Source organism: Helianthus annuus, chromosome 4, assembly GCF_002127325.2.
Source record: "Helianthus annuus cultivar XRQ/B chromosome 4, HanXRQr2.0-SUNRISE, whole genome shotgun sequence".
In the NCBI taxonomy this organism is placed as follows: Eukaryota; Viridiplantae; Streptophyta; class Magnoliopsida; order Asterales; family Asteraceae; genus Helianthus; species Helianthus annuus.
The window spans coordinates 50,626,988-50,646,934 of record NC_035436.2 but is presented as its reverse complement, the minus strand read 5'-3'; the positions used below and the strand labels follow the sequence as shown (position 1 = coordinate 50,646,934).

The 19,947-nt window shown below is 40.5% G+C and overlaps 2 long non-coding RNA genes across 2 annotated transcripts; both read right to left on the bottom strand.

Moving 5' to 3' along the window:
- Positions 1-1,209: 1,209 nt before the first annotated feature.
- LOC110934672 lies at positions 1,210-2,344 on the bottom strand. The gene is made up of 3 exons (XR_002588539.1): positions 2,216-2,344; positions 1,629-1,682; positions 1,210-1,365 (listed from the first exon to the last, which is right to left on the bottom strand). It is a non-coding gene; the product is annotated as an uncharacterized LOC110934672 (long non-coding RNA).
- A 5,566-nt stretch (positions 2,345-7,910) lies between these two features.
- On the bottom strand, positions 7,911-9,157 carry LOC110934671. The gene is made up of 3 exons (XR_002588538.1): positions 9,029-9,157; positions 8,442-8,495; positions 7,911-8,178 (listed from the first exon to the last, which is right to left on the bottom strand). It is a non-coding gene; the product is annotated as an uncharacterized LOC110934671 (long non-coding RNA).
- Positions 9,158-19,947: the final 10,790 nt, after the last annotated feature.

Genomic DNA, 19,947 nt, shown 5'->3' with positions numbered 1-19,947 from the left:
ATGTTAAAACTAACTATCCTGTTAAAAATGTACTGAGGAAACCCGAGATGTCATGTAGGATGGCCAAATGGTCAGTAAAATTAAGTGCCTTTGATCTAGTATACGAACCTAGAAATGCCATAAAGTCTCAGGCATTAGCTGACTTTGTGGCTGATTTCAGTAGTGATATTCAAAATGAAGTAGACCTAGAGGTACAACAGCTAGGAGAAAACTTAGAATCCTAGATATTATATACTGATGGTGCATCTAATGTAAGAGGTGTAGGTTTGGGTATACTACTAAAATTGCCACAGGGGGACATATTACCCCAGGCTATTAGATGTGACTTCCCTGCCACTAATAATGAAGCAGAATATGAAGCTCTAATTGCAGGATTAGAATTGGCTAAGAGCATGAATATCAAGAGTTTACAAGTATTTGTCGATTCCTTGTTAATCACAAATCATTTTAATGGTTCTTATGCAGTAAAAGGTGAAAAATTAGCTGAATACCTTGAAATTGTCAAAAGATTAGCGGGATATTTTGATGTTTTCACACTTGAACAGGTACCAAGAGAGGATAACGTTGAGGCTGACGCACTGGCGAACCTAGGATCATCAGTCAGGATACCAGAGGGGACCCAAATACTAATACTACATATCCTGTATCCTGCGACAGATGCTCAGGATAAGGAAGTAATGAGTGTTCAGGATCCTGATGTTGAGTATCCCGAAGAGGATCCTAAATCGTGGACGGCTCCGATCATAAGATATCTCAAGGAAGGACACATCCCAAAAGATGAGAATCCTAAGGCCGTTAGGATGAAGGTATCACGATTCACTGTTATAAATAATGTTTTCTATAAGAAATCTCTTGCAGGACCGTATCTGAGGTGCTTGGAGGATCCCGAAACCAAAGAAGTGCTTCAGGATATACACGAAGGGGATTGTGGTAACCACACCGGGGGCATGTCGTTATTCTCAAAAGTATTAAGAACATGATATTATTGGCTAACCATGAGGAAAGATGCTGCAGAATATGCTCGAAAGTGCGATGTAAGGGCCAAAACTTAAAAGACTCTAATGAACTTCATTCGGAGAAAATACCAAACGGGTCAAATAATTCATAAGCAAAAATTCTGCATTTTAACCATAACATGACTAACTAGTAGATGCTAAATATCTTACAACCCAACATTCCATAAACAACTAACATTGTCTTTACTACGAGTTTGACATCTAACAACAAACAAGTTTGTTACTTACACAAAGACCCATTTACCAAAAGTATATTTAACAAAAGTTTTGACCCAAACTAAAATCCTTGCGGAAGCGTGCATCAAGAGCGTGTTCGATCCAAGTAGCGTCATTTAGCAAGTCGCTTTACCTACATACAAGCAATCCGTTAGTCGTTCTTATTATAAGATTTATACAACATCAATTGTAAATATGAACCTCAAGTTAACCTCTTAAACCTTCTTTCTAAACATAAGCTTCTTTAATTTCACCCATAACCCTTCTAGCTCATTCAACCCATACCTTGATTACATAACGGCTTACCACAACTTGTTACATAATACAACTTCAATCATTAAACAATAGTATACTACAACATTACATTATAATGATCATATGTAAGCTATAACTTACCTTTATCGTTCTTCGTTTGAGACTCGGAACGGCTTGTGCTTTCCTCCTTAATTCCTACAATCCATAGTTACATACTTAGTATCATGTCTTTCTTTCCATTCCCTTGATAATAGCTTTAATTTCACAACTAGCTAATTCTCTATTCTAGACATTTAGCAATATATATCACATGTTCAACTCATTCAAGCATTTCGACAAACACTTGGTGTGCATACCATTAGATAAGCACAAGGTACAAGTTTTGTATGCATAACATGACTAGTTCATGACAATAACATCAATATCAACAATTTCAATCAAAATCTCATACAACCTTTACCCAAATTCGATTTCACATAACATCATTTCGTTAATAACATCATCATTCAACATCAATGTACTAACCTACCTCAAAATTCCATGTTACATATCACTACCATTCTATCATAAGTGGGTTTTTACATAGTTTCTAACATTTAGTGAAAATTCAGCATCAATCATGTTCCAAATGGTGTTCCTACTCCTTATTCATGCTAATTACCCAAATGTTCAAGGATTCATAAAAACCCATCACATTCAAGATCATCAATTACCAAAATTCTACTTACCTTGTGTTTAATAATGTGTAGATGATCCAATATTAGTACATGCACGATCTTAAGATCACATTTGGGGCTTCAATTTGGTGATTTGTGATGCTAAGGGGGTTTTTCCCCTTTCTCCTTCCTGGTTCGCGACACACACACATTCACCAGTGTGTGTGTTGTGGTTTGTTCATGTTTTATCCATCCAAGTTTCACTTTTGTCATTCTTGCCCCCTAGATCTTCACCCTCTTGTCACTTAAGGAAATCTCTTATTCTTTTAACTAAATCTTACTTATATATATATGTATTAGTTAGAAATCAAGAGTTTTTACTTGTCTTTCTATTGTTAACTAGTTCTACACACATACTATTTTTATTAACGTAGTTTATAAATTCTTGGGGCGTTACAAGTCCACCCCCCTTAAAGAGGTTTCGTCCTCGAAACCCGGTTAACGTACCAAATAAAAACGGGTAGAACTTCTTCATTTCATCCTCCGGCTCCCAAGTGAGATCCGACCCCTTTCTGTGTTGCCATTGGACTAAGACTTGCTTGATTTCCTTGTTACGAAGTGTCTTTACTTTGGAATCTTTTATAGCTACCGGTCTTTCTATATAATTCATTTTCTCATCGATCTCAATGTCTTCAATTGGTACATGGGCCGTTTCATCCGCTAAGCATTTTCGCAATTGTGACACGTGAAAGGTATTATGAATCCCTTCCAGAGAAGTTGGTAGATTTAACCGGTAGGCCACCTTTCCAACTCGAGCTAGAATCTCGAACGGTCCGATATATCGGGGACCCAACTTTCCTCGCTTACGAAATCGAATTATACCTTTCCACGGAGACACCTTCAAGAATACCCGGTCCCCCACTTGGAACTCGATAGGGCGACTTCTTCTATCCGCATAAGACTTTTGTCGGTCTTGCGCCGCTTTTAACCGAGCCCGTACGACGTCGATCTTTTCATTGGTTATCGCCACCACATCATTCGGTGCGAGCTCCCTTTGCCCTACTTCTCCCCAACAAACCGGGGTTCTACACCTTCTTCCATACAGCATTTCATACGGCGCCATTTGTATGCTACTTTGGTAGCTATTATTATATGAAAATTCTACTAGCGGTAAATGTTCATCCCAATTTCCCCCGAAATCCATCACGCATGCTCTCAACATGTCTATGAGAGTCTGAATCGTTCGTTCGGATTGGCCATCCGTTTGCGGGTGGTATGCGGTACTTAGATGCAATTGAGTACCCATTCCTTCATGAAATTTCCGCCAATAGCGGGAGGTGAATCGCGTATCTCGATCTGAGACGATAGACACCGGCACACCATGGCGGGAAACGATCTCATTCACATAAACTTCCGCTAACCTCTCCGAGGAATAGGTCTCTCGAATGGGTAGAAAATGGGCGCTTTTGGTAAGGCGGTCAACAACGACCCATATTGCATCATGCCCTTTCTTGGTTCTTGGAAGTTTGGTCACAAGATCCATAGCCACATTCTCCCATTTCCACACCGGAATTTCTAAGGGTTGTAATTTCCCGTAAGGTTTTTGATGTTCCGCCTTAACTTGAGAACATGTCAAGCATTTAGATACATACTTGACAATGTCGCGTTTCATTCCCGGCCACCAAAAATTTTCTTTCAAATCTTGGTACATTTTAGTGGCTCCCGGATGAACTGAGTAACGGGACTTGTGTGCTTCTTCCAATAATAAGGTCTTTGCTTCACAGTATCGCGGTATCCAAACTCGCCCAAACCTTGTTCTTAATCCGCTCGTGTTTGCTTCAAGTTCACTTTCAAACCCTTTCGTTCTTTCACCCTTCGGATCGCCTTTATTCAAGGATTCGTCTTGCTCCTTTCGTATCGTTTCAAGAAGGTTTGGTGTAACTATCATTCTCATTGACTTCACTCGAATGGGTGGTGGGTATTCCTTCCGGCTTAGCGCATCCGCTACAACATTAGCTTTTCCCGGATGGTAAAGAATGTCGCAGTCGTAATCTTTGATCAACTCTAGCCACCTTCGTCGCCTCATATTGAGATCTTTCTGCTCGAAGAGGTATTTAAGGCTTTTGTGGTCCGAATAAATGGTGCATTTCGTTCCATACAAATAATGCCTCCAAATTTTTAAGGCAAACACTACCGCCGCCAGTTCGAGATCGTGGGTTGGATAGTTAACTTCATGTTGCTTTAGTTGTCTTGAAGCATAGGCAATGACCTTGCCCCGTTGCATCAAGACACAACCCAACCCTTGATGAGATGCGTCTGCATAAACCATTAAGTCTTCCGTTCCTTCTGGCAGCGTTAGAACGGGGGAACTTGACAATTTCTCCTTTAACATTCGAAAAGCTTTCTGCTGATCATCATTCCATTCGAACCTTTCTTCTTTCTTTGTTAGTTTAGTTAAAGGGAGGGCTATTTTGGAGAAGTCTTGGATAAATCTCCGATAATAGCCGGCTAGACCTAGGAAACTTCTTACTTCACCTACATTCTTCGGGGGTACCCATTTCATCACGGCTTCTACCTTAGAGGGATCCACTAAAATCCCCTTTTCGTTAATTACGTGTCCTAAAAACTGCACTTCCCTAAGCCAAAACACACACTTAGAAAACTTAGCATATAATCTTTCTTTTCGAAGCGTTTCGAGTACCTGACGTAAATGACTTGCATGTTCAGACTCGCTACGAGAGTATACTAAAATGTCATCAATAAACACTATGACGAACTGGTCTAACATATTTCGGCATACCCTATTCATTAGATCCATAAAGGCGGCCGGAGCGTTAGTTAACCTGAATGACATTACTAAGAATTCGTAATGTCCGTAGCGAGTTCTGAACGCAGTCTTAGGTACATCCTCTTCCCTTACTCGTACTTGATGGTAGCCCGATCGCAAGTCGATTTTTGAGAACCAACTTGCCCCTTGTAGTTGATCAAAGAGATCATCTATTCTCGGAAGTGGGTATCGGTTCTTTACCGTGAGTTTATTAAGTTCACGGTAGTCGATGCACATTCTCATCGACCCGTCTTTCTTTTTAACAAACAAGACAGGTGCTCCCCACGGGGATACGCTAGGGCGTATGAAACCCTTGTCAAGAAGTTCTTGTAGTTGGACCATTAATTCCCGTACTTCCGCGGGTGCCAACCGGTAAGGGGCTTTGGCTACCGGTTTGGCATTTGGTTCTAATTCGATACGAAACTCGACTTCCCGCTCGGGTGGAAGTCCCGGCAATTCGTCCGGAAATACATCCGGATATTCATTCACTACCTTAGTATCTTCAAGTTTTAAAGCTTCTAATTTGGTATCGACTACATAGGCCAAAAATGCTTTACTCCCATTCCTCACGTACTTAATGGCTTCTAGGATAGTGCAAAATTTTGCTCCTACTTCCCTTTCCCCATGAATGGTTACCCGTTTCCCTTTAGGGGATGTCACATGAATAATTTTGTTTTCGCATAAAATTTCCGCGTGATAACGGGATAACCAATCCATACCTACCACTACTTTAAATTCTCCCAAAACCATGGGAATCAAATCAATATCAAAATCTTCATCATCTATGGTGATTTTACAACCTCTACATATTTCGTGCAAAAGGTAACTCTTACAATCGGCAATTTCTACTTCGAGAGGTGTACACATTCTTTCTATCGTGAATAAAGGGAAACGTGCAAGCTCACTAGAAATAAATGATCTACTAGCTCCGGTATCGAATAATATATAAGTGGGTATAGTGTTTATCATATAGATACATGAGACCACATTCGGGTGAGCTCTCGCTTCTTCCGTGGAGATTTGGAACATTCTTCCCTTAGCTTTCGCGGGTTCTTCTTTCTTTCCTTCCTTCCTCCCTCCTTGTTTGAGCTTTGGGCAATCAGCTTTCACATGACCCGATTCGTTACAATTATAGCATACCCTCTTGGGATTCGGACAATTATAGTACGGATGCCCTTCTTGTCCGCAATTGTAACACCCCTTCCTTCCCAACAAACATTCACCCGAATGGGGTTTCCCACATGTCTTACATCGTGGAAAACCTCCTTTAGAAGCTTCCTTCTTTCCTTGATCATGCGTTTTAGGTTTCTTAGATGAGCTTTGTGTTGGCCCCTTCTCGGCTTGCCTTTTCTCTCCACGTTCGTCTTGCCTTTTTATTTCAATTTCCCTATCCCTCGCTAGATCAATGATCTCGTCCAAAGTTTCACATTTCGAAGGAGTTATGAACTCCCGGATTTCAGCCTTAAGCATGCCATGATAACGGATAATCTTCTTTCTCTCCGTTCCAACTATTTCTTCACAAAACTTCAGTTGATCAAGGAAGGTGTTCGTGATTTCATTGACAGATTCATCCCTTTGTCGGAGTCGGAGAAAGTCTTCTTGAATTCGATCCACCGCTGATTGTGGACAATGGTATTTGATAAAAGGTTGTTTGAATTCTTGCCAAGTCAAAGTTTGAACTCGATTCTCTCCGATCTCCTTACTATACGAGTCCCACCAATCTTTAGCCCTTCGTAAAAGTTGCCCGGTGGCAAACATGACTTGATCTTCCTTGTCACAATGACTTCGAATGAACACCCCTTCCATGTTAGCTATCCATCTTTGACATTCTATGGGATCGATCTCCCCATTAAAGGTTGTAGGCTTACATGCCATGAAATCCTTGTAGGTGCACCGTCTTGCTTCCTTCTTGCCTTGAATCCCGGTTATCATTTCCTTCAATTCATCCACTTTGCTCGTGATCATATTCTCCACCGTACTTAGTACTTGGCCCTCCACCTCTTGGGCTAACTTTGAGACGTTTGCATCAAACGCCTTCGTTACCTCATCCGAAATCATCTTGTTTAACTCGTTTCGAGTTATACGTTCGGTAGTATCCGTGTTTCCTCCACTTGCCATCTACAATTGAACATTCATGTTAAACATTATTACATCCGTTTTCTCAGTCTTTCTATACTTCAATCATAATCATTAATTCATTCTTGTAAACCGCAATTTCATCCAACTTTTCTATGTAAACATTCTAGATACACTTCTTACTTTACTCATCCATGTATAAAACGTCTCGTTCTTTTACACATTCCTTATTAAAGCATGGTAATTAATAGTAATCTAAATTTCATAGAAAATTTGAGGTGTTCTTAAGGTTTAACAAGTGTTTGGAACGGGTTTGGGAGCCTCGGAATCATAAACAAAACAATTCAGCAAAGCAGTTCAGGAGAGGGCGTCGCCGACGGCACAAGGCTGCGTCGGCGACGGTTCCCCAAAATGTCCGTCGCTGAGTTTTCTCCGTAGGCAGGGAGTTAAGCCGTCGGAGCATTCAAGTGCGTCGCCGACGCCCAAGAGGGCCGTCGCCGACGGTGCTTCTGGCCTGCAGTCGCTGTTTAATCAAAACCTTCATTCTCAGCCTCTTTTTCCAACCCGAAATGGTCTCGGGCAGCCCCGAAACCTTCGTTAGCGCACCTTAACATCCCCAACCATGATATACTAGCAACTAAACCATAACCCAATCCCATTTCTATCTATAAACATAAAATCTTTAAATTACTTACTTGCGTGGCGCTTTGGAACGAACACACTTTCACAAGAGCTTTCGGTTTGAGTTCGAGCACCATCACCTACTCGAATCCCTCAAACCTAGGCTCTGATACCAACTTGTAAAGGCCAAAACTTAAAAGACTCTAATGAACTTCATTCGGAGAAAATACCAAACGGGTCAAATAATTCATAAGCAAAAATTCTGCATTTTAACCATAACATGACTAACTAGTAGATGCTAAATATCTTACAACCCAACATTCCATAAACAACTAACATTGTCTTTGACTACGAGTTTGACATCTAACAACAAACAAGTTTGTTACTTACACAAAGACCCATTTACCAAAAGTATATTTAACAAAAGTTTTGACCCAAACTAAAATCCTTGCGGAAGCGTGCATCAAGAGCGTGTTCGATCCAAGTAGCGTCATTTAGCAAGTCGCTTTACCTACATACAAGCAATCCGTTAGTCGTTCTTATTATAAGATTTATACAACATCAATTGTAAATATGAACCTCAAGTTAACCTCTTAAACCTTCTTTCTAAACATAAGCTTCTTTAATTTCACCCATAACCCTTCTAGCTCATTCAACCCATACCTTGATTACATAACGGCTTACCACAACTTGTTACATAATACAACATCAATCATTAAACAATAGTATACTACAACATTACATTATAATGATCATATGTAAGCTATAACTTACCTTTATCGTTCTTCGTTTGAGACTCGGAACGGCTTGTGCTTTCCTCCTTAATTCCTACAATCCATAGTTACATACTTAGTATCATGTCTTTCTTTCCATTCCCTTGATAATAGCTTTAATTTCACAACTAGCTAATTCTCTATTCTAGACATTTAGCAATATATATCACATGTTCAACTCATTCAAGCATTTCGACAAACACTTGGTGTGCATACCATTAGATAAGCACAAGGTACAAGTTTTGTATGCATAACATGACTAGTTCATGACAATAACATCAATATCAACAATTTCAATCAAAATCTCATACAACCTTTACCCAAATTCGATTTCACATAACATCATTTCGTTAATAACATCATCATTCAACATCAATGTACTAACCTACCTCAAAATTCCATGTTACATATCACTACCATTCTATCATAAGTGGGTTTTTACATAGTTTCTAACATTTAGTGAAAATTCAGCATCAATCATGTTCCAAATGGTGTTCCTACTCCTTATTCATGCTAATTACCCAAATGTTCAAGGATTCATAAAAACCCATCACATTCAAGATCATCAATTACCAAAATTCTACTTACCTTGTGTTTAATAATGTGTAGATGATCCAATATTAGTACATGCACGATCTTAAGATCACATTTGGGGCTTCAATTTGGTGATTTGTGATGCTAAGGGGGTTTTTCCCCTTTCTCCTTCCTGGTTCGCGACACACACACATTCACCAGTGTGTGTGTTGTGGTTTGTTCATGTTTTATCCATCCAAGTTTCACTTTTGTCATTCTTGCCCCCTAGATCTTCACCCTCTTGTCACTTAAGGAAATCTCTTATTCTTTTAACTAAATCTTACTTATATATATATGTATTAGTTAGAAATCAAGAGTTTTTACTTGTCTTTCTATTGTTAACTAGTTCTACACACATACTATTTTTATTAACGTAGTTTATAAATTCTTGGGGCGTTACATGCGACGCATGTCAAAGACATAATAATATATTACATCAGCCTGCTGAACCACTGTATCCTATTGTTTCCCCTTGGCCGTTCATGAAATGGGGGATGCATATAGTAGGAAAATTGCCAAAAGCTCCAGGAGGAAAGGTCTTCATGTTGGCAATGACTGATTATTTCTCTAAGTGGGTTGAACCTGAAGCATTTATTCAAGTCAGAGATCAGGAAGTGGTATCCTTCATAAAAAAGGAATATCCTGAGTAGGATTGGTGTACCAGCTGAAATAATTTGTGACAATGGATCTCAATTCCTAAGTAAAAGGACTATTGACTTTTGCAAGAGTTGGGGAATCAAAATGATCACATCCACACCAGTACATCCTCAAGCAAATGGACAAGCAGAATCCTCAAACAAGATAATTGTTAACAACCTGAAAAAGAGACTAGGAGCCAAAAAAAGAAGATGGGCAGAAGAATTACCCTTTGTTTTATGTGCTGATAGGACAACGGTGAAAAGTGCAACTGGCTAAACCCCGTTTTCCTTGGTATTTGGAGCAGAAGTGGTGATCCCGACAGAAATGGTAATACCTACAGCAAGATCCAGCCTCCGGGATCCTGAGTAGAATCCTGAAATCCTATGCCAGGAATTAGATACTATTGATGAGACAAGAGATGCAGCAAGGCTAAGGATGGCAGCATATCAACAAAGGATATCCAAAGCATATAACAAGAATATAAGGACTAGAAGGTTCTAGGTTGGAGAAAACCTTTTCAGAATACTACTGAAATCCTATGCCAGGAATTAGATACTATTGGGTATTAAGAAAACCTTTTCAGAATACTACTAATCCTACTGACGGAAAGCTGGCCCCAAAATGGGAAGGACCCTATGAGATTGAATCAGAATCAGGGAAAGGAGCATACCGACTAAAGAATATGGAGGGGGATATGCTACCAAGATCCTGGAATGCTATACATTTGAAGCTCTATTTCAAGTGAGTTAGGAATTTAAATTCTAACTCAGGATGGTGTGAATTTTATCTCTTTTAATATGTTTAATATTATTTATTATTTTGAACCCATTACTGACTTAAGCATCGGAGGGGTGTTAGCCCCCACCTTAGCTTACAATTGTTTTACAGAATATGCTTCAGGATATAGCTCTAGGATACACACTTAGGATACTTTGAAAGATTAGAGGATTGGCCCCCTCTCTCACGTTTAAGGGATCCTGACCCTTTCACAGGTTTAAAGGTATTCACCTTTCTCACGAATTGGGTTTAAACACCCCGACTGGAGCGCAAGTTGTCCAGGGATAGTTCAAGGTGGCGGGACCAATTCATGTAAAAGTGTCTAACAATTTCGTCACTGTTGGCTATTGTTAGGGCAGGATTTTTAATGACCTGTGATCCTTACCTAATATCCTAATAATGATCCTTTTTTCTGTGGCAGATAGTGATCCTCAGAAGAACTTCACGATCAGGATAATGGATCATCCTAAGGATCCTCATACTAACGATTGTTCCCTTTGAATTTAATGTTGTTTTGCAGGAATTACGAGTTGGACTTGGTCTTGGCAGCGTTATTAAGGAATCTTTCACGCTAATTTCGCACATGCATAACCAGAAATAGACGTTGTGGAGAATATGGAAAGTTAGCACAAATTACGGGCAATTAGTTAGGCTAAATTTACTTCTGTTTCTAAAGGGGTAACGAGCTAGTAGTTAGGTGACTTACCTAAATTCAACCACACACACTTATATAAAGGGCACTCTCAAGCATTCGGAAGACACAACACATTTCTTACACGCTCTAGCATACTACACCATAGTGATCCTTGTACCTAGCTCGTTACCATCCGAAGTTGTAAACATTGTTTATTATATTGGAGTTTGGTGATCGGTAGTTTCCATCACCCGAGGCTTTTTTATGCCGGAGATCATTCATTGATCAAGGGCTTTTTCCTCGTATAAATCTTTGTGTCACTTGTGTAATTCACATTTGAGTGATCCTTTTCTTTATCCATCATTACAAGCATCATTCCCCGTTAACAAAGAGTTTGGTTGCATTATCCTTGTGTGATTTTTGACCAAAACAGTTTGGCACCCACCGTGGGGCAATTGGTGCTTCATTCATAACAAAGTTTCCTGTTGGTGATCATTCCGGATCGTTGCATACATGGCTTCATCGTTGAAGAATACCTCTACAGCGATGTCTGCAGTCAATTCATCTCAGGGCATTCCACCTTTGCCTCCACCACCTGCTGGATCTCAGAAAAATGCTGAGAAGAGACCAACTTCCATTTTCTCTAAACCTCCATCTTCTTCTGCTCCAACTTCTTCTACTCCCAGTACTAGTGATATGTTTACTTTGATTTTGCAGATGAGGGATCATATTCAGCGGCAGGATGAAACTAATGACAGGATCCTCAAGGATATCGGAGATCTCAAGAGACAAAAGAAAACGGCAGAGGATCATTCTCCACTGGTGCCCAAATCCTTGAATTTTGATACTCCGATGATTACTTCTCAGCCATCAGAGATCCCAGACATTCAACATGTGGGTGGACCAAGAGGAGGGCACTTTGGCTCAGCAATAGTGACTCCGGCATCAGGTTCATATTTCCAGCCAGCAGGATCCTATCCTCAGCATATGGGATCCTTCGTGAATTCAGGAGCCTACTCAGGAGCACATCAGGTTCAAGGATCCTCCTTTGTTCCAGGATCATCCCAGGTTCAAGGATCCTCCTTTGTTCCAGGATCATCCCAGGTTCAAGGATCCTCCTTTGTTCCAGGATCATCCCAGGTTCAAGGATCCTCCTTTGTTCCAGGATCATCCCAGATTCAAGGATCCCTCCAGATGCCAGGATTCCTGAAGAGTTTGCAAACAGGAAGTTCAGATGTCCATCAAGGAGATTTTATTCCAATGCAGATCATTGCTTCCACTGGTCCCTCCATCATCCCAGAGTCCCAGCAATATGGATTTACATCCAGCACTCCTAACTTGAACCCAATGGGAGGTAACACTTTTAATAATTCTCTTACCGCTAACCATGGATTCATGCAGGATGCAGGTATCAACCATGCTATGGCCAAAGAACTGCAGAAGCTGAAGGATATGATATCAAGTGTTCCAGGGGTGGTCAAACCTATCCCGGAGATTGCAGATGGAAGCCATAAGGTATCTCGTTTTGCACCACCGATTTGTGATGCTGAGATACCCAAAAGATTCCATATTCCAACTATGAAGCTGTATGATGGTTCAACGGATCCTGAGGAACACATAGCACAATACAGGGAGAGGATGGAGATCAATCCAATTCCAGAAAGGTTAAAGGAAGCATGCCTATGCAAGGGATTTGGATCCACTCTTACTGGATCAGCTCTCAAATGGCTGCTAAGTCTTCCCCCTTACTCTATTACTTCATTTGCCAATTTAGTTAACTTATTCAATAACCAATTTCCTTGTAGCAGAAAATTTGAACGATTGACTAGTGATTTATATAGGATAACTCAGGGTCATAATGAATCATTAAGGGATTATATAACCAAATTTAGTAAAGAATCCTTGGACATTCCCAACTTGGATATAGCCACGGCTATTGAGGCCTTCAAGATGGGATTGCTTAGGGATTCATTATTCTATGATGATCTTGTTATGACACCATGCAGGAACCTAGATGAAGTAAGGACTCGGGCACTCAGGTTTATCCGGCTAGAGGATGACAAGAGGATCCAGGAGAGACAAGCAGGATCCTCAAAACAAGAAAAGCAATGATCCTCTTTCAAGAACAACAAATTCAAATCCTATAACAGAACTGACAACCAGAACGTGCATGCTGTTGACCAAGAAGAGGATGATGAGGATTATCCTCCGATTTCTGAATACTGTTTTTCCGTTGATAACCATGAACTAATCCTTGCGATGCAGAATCTAGGAGAAAAAGCTAGATGCCCCAGAAAAAATGACAAACCAGCCGCAACTAAAGATAAATCAAAGTGGTGTGCATACCATGAGGATTTTGGGCATTTAACAGAGGAATGCATCGCATTGAGAAAGAAATTGGATATCTGCAAAGCAAGGGGCATTTAAAAGAGTTGTTGGGAAGAAAAAAGCCAAGGACTCAGGATCCTGAAAGGATCCCTGAAAAAGCTCCAGCTCCTCCGGCAGATGCACAAGTGATAAACTTTATTTCTGGAGGATCAGACATCTGTGGTACATCCTTTTCAGCAGCTAAAAGGCATGCAAAGGAAGCTAAAATGGATAATGGAGAAAGACCTATTCGAACATCAAGTGTCTCGGAAGGAAAAGTGATAACCTTTGATGAGGATGATCGCGTAGACATCCAGGATCCTCATCATGATAGTTTAGTTATTACTCTCTTTATTTCTAACCATTTTGTCCGCAGGATCCTTATTGACGGAGGAAGCTCAGTAAACATTATCCAGCTTGATGTTCTGAAGAAAATGGGTATCCCTGAATCAGATATCACACCAAGATCCTCCGTGCTTGTAGGATTTAGTGGAGAAACTAAGAGAACCCTAGGGGACATCAAACTCCCAATTTATGTGGAAGGATTACATAATTATCAGAAATTTTGTGTTACTGACTGTTTATCTTGTTGTAATGTTATCCTTGGCAGGCCCTGGATACACGATATGAAGGCAGTCCCATCCACCTACCATCAATGTGTGAAGCTCCCTAGCCCTTGGGGAATAGTCAAGATCGATAGTGATCAGCAGGAGGCTAATGATTGTTACACCTCATCAATGAAACCAGCCTCGAAATCAAGGGAGCAATAGCAATTAAAGTATCCTCCAAGGGATGTCTTGGAGGCAAGAGAGCAGGATGTGGACGAAATCCTCATGGATCCTGATGATCCTGAATCCAAAATCTATATCGGATCAGGGATCCTTGGCAAGATGAAAGAAGACCTCGTATCCTTCCTCAAAAGAAGAAAATCTACCTTTGCATGGAAACATGAGGATATGACAGGTATATCTAAGGATATTATCACTCATAAACTTGGCATTGACAGGTCATTCAAACCAATCCATCAAAAAAGGAGGAAGTTTGCACCAGAAAGAAATGCCATTATCCAGGAAGAGGTAGAGAGATTGCTACGAGCAGGTATGATTAGAGAAGTAAAATATCCAAGATGGCTGGCCAATGTGGTTGTTGTTCAAAAGAAAAATGGAAAGTGGAGGGTATGTGTCGATTTCACTGATTTAAATAAGGCATGCCCCAAGGATCCTTTCCCATTACCCCACATTGACTCCATGGTGGATGCAACGGCAGGTCATGAACTGTTAACCTTTATGGATGCTTCATCTGGATTCCAACAAATTCAGATGGAACCATCTGACCAAGAGGATACGGCTTTTATGACCCCAACCGGTTTATATTGTTATATTGCTATGCCGTTTGGATTAAGGAATGCAGGTGCAACATATCAAAGACTGGTGAATATGATGTTCAAAGATCAGATTGGACAGACTATGGAAGTATATATAGATGATATGGTGGTGAAATCCATAAAAGCTGAGGATCACCTAAGAGACTTGGAGGAAGCATTTGATATCCTTGACAGATATAACATGAAGCTTAATCCTTCAAAATGTCACTTTGGTGTAAAGGCAGGCAAATTCTTAGGATATATGGTAACCAAGAGGGGCATTGAAGCAAGCCCGGAATAAATCAAAGCATTGGTGAATATCAAATCTCCTGCCAACGCTAAGGATGTGCAAAGGCTAACAGGCAGGATAGCAGCTTTAAACAGATTTATATCCAAATCCTCAGAAAAGTGTAAAGAATTCTATGATATCCTAAGAAAGAACAAGAAATTCGAGTGGACTGAAAAGCATGAGAGTGCTTTACAAGCCCTCAAAGAATACCTATCCTCAGCTCCAGCGTTGATGAAACTAGAAAAAGGAGATGTGTTATCCTTATATCTTGCGGTATCCTCAAAAGCAGTAAGTGCAGTCCTTGTTAAAGATCATGAAGGTACACAATATCCTGTCTATTATGTAAGTAAGAGTTTACTTGATGCTAAATCCAGGTATTCACACCTTGAAAAACTTATTCTTGCACTAATTATGGCATCTACTAAACTAAGACATTATTTTGAAACCCATGTTATTATTGTTAGAACTAATTTTCCAATTAAGAATGTCCTCAGGAAACCAGAGATGTCCGGAAGGATGGCTAAGTGGGCAGTAAAGCTAAGTGCCCATGATATAAGATATGAACCTAGAACAGCCATCAAATCTCAAGCATTCGCAGACTTTGTGGATGATTTCAGTAGTGATTTACAAAAGGAAGCCGAATTGGAAGTCCAGCAGCTGGATGAGATCAAGGATCCTTGGATATTACATACTGATGGATCCTCAAATGTTAAAGGCACGGGGCTTGGTATACTACTAAAATCGCCACAGGGGGACATAATACCCCACTCCATAGCTTGTAAGTTCCAAGCCACTAACAATGAGGCTGAATATGAAGCCTTGATTGCTGGTTTGCAAATTGCTAAGCATATGGGGATCATGTATCTTGAGGTATACGTGGATACATTGTTAATCACTAATCACTTTAACGGATCCTATGCTGTTAAAGGTGAAAAACTAACCAAATATTTAGAGATAGTCAAAGAATTGGCACTCTCCTTTGTTTTCTTTAGTTTGACACAGGTACCAAGGGAAGAAAATACAGAAGCTGATGCATTGGCTAATCTTGGATCATCCTTGAAGATCCCAGAGGATATAAGTATCCCCATCATCCATATCCTGACCCCTGCTATTGAAAATCAAGTGACCATGGAAATAGAAGAGGATTCTGCAATGATCTCTAGTGAGGATACTCAATCCTGTTCAGGATCATGGATCTCACCAATCTTGAGATACTTACAACACGGGGAGATTCCTATGGGAGAAAACCCTAGGGCTTTCAGAATTAAGGTATCTCAATTTACAATCTTAAATAATATGTTGTATATGCGATCTCTTGCAGGACCATATTTGAGACGTATCGAGGATCCTGAAGTTCAAGAAGTTTTAAAAGACTTCCATGAAGGAGATTGCGGAAACCACACTGGGGGCAGGGCATTGTTCTCAAGGATCCTAAGGAAAGGATACTACTGGCCGACTATGAAAAGGGATGCTGTGGAGTATGCTAAGAAGTGTGATCCTTGTCAAAGACACAGCAATATCCTTCACCAGCCGGCTGAATTTCTACATCCTATACCCTCCTCTTGGCCATTTATGAGATGGGGGATGGATATAGTTGGCAAGCTCCCTAAGGCACCTGGTGGAAAAGTGTTCATGCTGGCTATGACTGATTACTTCTCCAAGTGGATAGAGGCTGAAGCTTTTGCCCAAGTCAGAGAGAAGGAAGTTATATCCTTTATTAAGAGAAATATCATAACTAGATTTGGCATTCCTTCTGAAATTATATGTGATAATGGTTCCCAATTTATTGGGAGCAAAACTACTAACTTTTGTGACAGCTGGGGGATTAAGATGATAACATCAACACCAGTCCACCCACAAGCTAATGGTCAAGCAGAATCATCCAACAAGATCATCATCAACAATTTGAAGAAGAAACTTGGATCCAAGAAAGGGAAATGGGCAGAAGAATTACCTTATGTGCTTTGGGCTGATAGGACAACCCCCAAGAATGCTACTGTTAGGGCTGGATTTTTATGACCTATGATCCTTACTTGGTATCCTAACAAGTGATCCTTGTTTCTTTGGCAGATAGTGATCCTCAGAAGAGCTCCAAGATCAGGATCATGGATCATCCTAAGGATCCTCATACTAACGGTTGTTCTCTTTGGATTTAATGTTGTTTTGCAGGAATTACGAGTTGGACCAGGTCTTAGCAACGTAAACAAGGAATCTGTCACACTAATTTCGCACTAGCACAATCAAAGATGGACGTTATGGAGAATATGGAAACTCAGCACAATTCAAGGGCAATTAATTAGGCTAAATTTACTTCTATTTCTAAAGGGGTAACGAGCTAGTAGTTAGGTGATTTACCTAAAATACGACCACACCGTATAAAGGGCACTCTTCGGCATTTGGAAGACACAACACATTTCTCACACGCTTTAGCACACGATACTATAGTGATCCTTGTACCTAGCTCGTTACCATCCGAAGTTGTAACCATTATTTGTTATATTGAAGTTTGGTGATCGGTAGTTTCCATCACCCGAGGTTTTTTATGCCGGAGATCATTCATTGATCAAGGGCTTTTTCCTCGTATAAATCCTTGTGTCACTTGTGCAATTTTCATTATAGTGATCCTTATCTTTGTTCATCATACCAAGCATCATTCCCCGTTTACAAAGAGTTTGGTCGCATTATCCTTGTGTGATTTTTGACCAAAACAGTTTGGTGCCCACCGTGGGGCAATTGGTGCTTCATTCATCAGAAAGTTTTTCTGTTGGTGATCATTCCGGAAGTGTTGCATGGCTTCATCGTTGAAGAATACTTCCACAGCGATGTCTGCAGTCAATTCATCTAATGGCATTCCACCTTTGCCTCCACCACCAGCTGGATCTCAGAAAAATGCTGAGAAGAGACCAACTCCTATCTCCTCTAAACCATCATCTTCTGCTCAAACTTCTTCTATTCCCAGTACTAGTGATATATTTACTTTGATTTTGCAGATGAGGGATCGTATGCAACAGCAGGATGAAACTAATGACAAGATCCTCAAGGAAATCGGAGATCTCAAAAGGCAAAAGAAAACGGCAGAGGATCATTCCCCACTAATGCCCAAATCTTTGAATTTTGATACTCCGATGATTACTTCTCAGCCATCAGAGGTCCCAGACGTTCAACACATGTGTGGATCAAGAGGAGTGCATTTCAGCCCAGAAGTAGTGACTCAGGCATCAGGATCATATTTCCAACCGGCAGGATCCTATACTCAGCATATGGGATCCTTCATGAACTCAGGATCCTCCTTCGTTCCAGGATCATCCCAGGTTCAAGGATCCTCCTTCATTCCAGGATTATCCCAGGTTCAAGGATCCTCCTTCGTTTCAGGACCATCCCAGGTTCAAGGATCCTCCTTAGTTCCAGGATCATCCCATATTCAGGGATCCATTCAGATGCCAGGATCCTTGAAGAATTTGCAAACAGGAAGTCCAGATGTCCATCAAGGAGATTTTATTCCGATGCAGTCCATTGCTTCCACTGGTCCATCAATCATCCCAGAATCCCAGCAATATGGATTCACATCCAATGTTCATAACTTGAACCCGATGGGAGGTAATTTTAATAATTCTCTTACCACTAACCATGGATTCATGCAGGATACAGGTATCAATCATGCTATGGCCAGAAAACTACAAAAACTAAAGGATATGATATCAAGTGTTCCAGGGGTAGTCAAACCTATCCCGGAGATTGCAGATGGAAGCCATAAGGTATCTCGTTTTGCACCACCAATTTGTGATGCTGAGATACCCAAAAGATTCCATATCCCTACTATGAAGCTGTATGATGTTACAACGGATCCTGAGGAACACATAGCACAATACAGGGAGTGGATGGAGATCAATCCTATTCCAGAAAGGTTAAAGGAAGCATGCCTGTGCAAGGGATTTGGATCCACTCTTACTAGATCAGCTCTTAAATGGCTACTAAGTCTTCCCCCTTACTCTATTACTTCGTTTGCTAATTTAGTTAACTTATTCAATAATCAATTTTCTTGTAGCAGAAAATTGAACGATTGACTAGTGATTTATATTAGGATAACACAGGGTCATAATGAATCATTAAGGGATTATATAACCATGTTTAGTAAAGAATCCTTGGACATTCCTAACTTGGATGTGGCCACAGCTGTTGAGGCCTTCAAGATGGATTGCTTAAGGATTCATTGTTCTATGATGATCTGTTATTGACACCGTGCAGGAACCTAGACGAAGTAAGAACTCGGGCACTCAGGTTCATCCGGCTAGAGGATGATAAGAGGATCCAGGAGAAACAAGTAGGATCCTCAAAACAAGAAAAGCAAGGATCCTCTTTCAAAAGCAACAAATTCAAATCCTATAACAGAACTGACAATCAGAATGTGCATGCTGTAGACCAAGAAGAGGATGATGAAGATTATCCTCCGATTTCTGAATACTGTTTTTCCGTTGATAATCATGAACTAATCCTTGCAATGCCAGAATCTAGGAGAAAAGGCCAGATGGCCTAGAAAAAATGACAAAAACAGCCGCAACTAAAGTAAATCAAAGTGGTGTGCATACCATGAAGATTTTGGGGCATTTGACAGAGGAATGCATCGCATTACGAAAGGAAATTGGATATCTGCTGAGCAAGGGGCATTGAAAGAATTGTTTGGGAAGAAAAAAGCAAGGACTCAGGATCCTGAAAGGATCCCTGAGAAAGCTCCAGCTCCTACAGTAGATGCACAAGTGGATCAACTTTATATCTGGAGGATCAGACATCTGTGGTACATCCTTCTCAGCAGCTAAAAGGCATGCAAAGGAAGCTAAAATGGATAACGGAGAAAGACCTATTCGAAT